Source organism: Rhipicephalus sanguineus, chromosome 7 (assembly GCF_013339695.2).
Source record: "Rhipicephalus sanguineus isolate Rsan-2018 chromosome 7, BIME_Rsan_1.4, whole genome shotgun sequence".
Taxonomy (NCBI): Eukaryota; Metazoa; Arthropoda; class Arachnida; order Ixodida; family Ixodidae; genus Rhipicephalus; species Rhipicephalus sanguineus.
In genome coordinates this window covers 35,930,906-35,933,448 of record NC_051182.1, presented here as the reverse complement: position 1 = coordinate 35,933,448, position 2,543 = coordinate 35,930,906, and positions in this window count along the sequence as shown.

Genomic DNA, 2,543 nt, shown 5'->3' with positions numbered 1-2,543 from the left:
ATTGCTTGCCTTCAATGAAATATAGACGAATGGTGAGCACGATCCATAGATGTAGAGTCATATCTCATATGACACAACGTAAAATTTCTACAGGGCTTCTTCGAAAGGCACCTGTAAAATTGCATTTGCCTAGATGTTGTACAGGTACACGCATTTTTGAAGGGTTGGTGTGGCTGACCGGCAAATGTGGAGTCTATGCATGTGCGATGAGGCTCTTGTACAGACCCTTCTGCCCTTTTCTGCCACGACTCCATGTCGTACGGGACACAACCGTCCCTTCGCTTCTTACACTTCTATTTGAACATTCATGTATGATACAAATATCACCTATGTGTTTAAGATTACGGCTCAAAATGTACGCTCTGCTATGAAAGGTAGGTGCTGACACTACAGGTCAATATCGAGATCGGGGCGTAATACAATCTTTCTTGAAAAAAGGACACAGGTGCTCCTTTGTGTGCTAAGCCCAAAGCCGTTTTCTTCTGCCCATTTGGCAAACTTGCTAAAACCGAGCTGCAGCTGCCGCTCATAAGTAGCAAGAATGAAATATTTTAGGTGGGTGGAGACTTAGAAATGACTTTGAAAATTTGACTTTCGAGGTAAGCTAATAAACGATATGTCTATTTTGTTCGTGTGTTGATGTGTGAAAATTGCCACTTATGAATGGTTCTTTTTAAGACTGAGAAAATACAGGTACTCCTAGGTTTTCGATTCCCGTTCAAGTTATTTCGATTCCACTAGTTTACACACGTAAGAACTTTTGCTTTCATAAGCCTCATAGCTCCCGAAAAAATGACACAAACCTCCAAACATGTTAATTTGAAAAAAGCGCACAGAAATGACGTGGAGGTACACCCGCATTTTCTGAAAACGTGTGAAAGCAAAGGTACTGAAAACTCTTCTTAAGCCGCTAGTACCGAAGTGTGATAAATTTTCGGAACGATAAAGAAATTCTCTATCAGATGATTGCAAAATTTCTAAATCATTTTTTTTTGTACCAAATGAAGTCTCACCCCACCCTAAATGCTGCCTGCCCATCATCGACCAATGTACAATAAAACATACTGCTTCAAATGCACATACGCAAGGAGTCCATTTTACCAATAAAGAGCCCACATCTGAACACCACTCCATCTAATATTGATAAGAACATTTACAAGAACAACGAGTGTGTGCTAAACAAGTAAATATCTATTAGAGTTGACAACCAATGTATTCCCAACTGTGAGAGGTTTCTCAGTTTCGCAAACCACCACATTGTACTGTAGGCATTTTCTATGTCAAAGAACGGAGAAATGGATAACTGTTTTCGGACAAAAGATTCATGACTCGGTGCTTTCGAGGCATTTGAGAAACATGTGGTTGATCATATTTTCGAATACATTGCAGATAGAGTTTGTGAGGGCAATTTGCCTGTAAATGGAAACAGAGCGTGGGTCCTTGATTTCAGAGTCGGAATGACCATTTCCTATTTTCAAGCAAAGGAAACCTCGCCCAAAGACGACACAGTAATATACAGGGAAATGTCTGTGTTTCAGGGGTATGTTTTTATTATCCGATGGATGCCACTGCCACGACTAAGAGCAATATTGTTCCAACAGTTAAGCGATCTCTGGAGATCAGCTAGGCAAAAGGATTCGTTCTAGGCCTCATGTCTTGTACATTTAGTAGAATCGTACATTTAATAGAATGCACATTTAGTAGAATCGAACAGCCACTGTGACGGGTCTGTGAAGCGCCTGATCGCAAGACAAATCTTGCTGTAACATAACACCTTGCTGCAAAATTGTTGGTGTGGAGCTGCTGCTCTGTGATTATGTTGCGTACAACTATTTTTGAACAACTTATATCCCATTTTCAGCTTATAACAAACAGCGCTGTAGCTAGAGGGACTTGGTCATGTGTGAAACATTGTAACTTGTTGGCAACCAAAATAATGCAACGTTTGTTTACGCAGAATGGTATATGCCATTCTTGACTTCGATCAGGGGGGGGGATTTATAAAAAAAAAACATGAATGATCCCTCCGTCATAGGAATCGGTATAACACGAAAGTGAAACGTGTCTTCACAGAAGTAGTGCTTATTGTGTAGTGATATATGAGAGCTTGTACAATGTCTATTCGTGTTTGGCAGCTATAGCACCGTTTGACGTGGATGCACCCATGTTGACAGCATGTCTCTATCGCGACGACTAACGCACATGATCATGATTAAACCGTTGTGGTAGCTGACGGAGTGAACATATATTTGGACACAGCGAATCGTGAATCCCGCGTAAGGATGATATCAACAAGCTCATAATCAACACTGGTACCCGGTATGCACTTCTTCAAAGCGTCGTCAATTAAGGAGAGAAACGGCACGGTGTGCGCTTTCTAGTAATGGGTAGCCGACGCCTGTGCTCATGCATACATAACACACACTGCGCTTCAGCAACACGGGAGGTAGAGGTTCGTAGCCTGAGCCGCAAACGCGTGCGTCCCGCTGGCCTCTGTCTCGCAGGCGCTGCTCTCGCTCCAGCAGGGCACGACATTCGCCCGT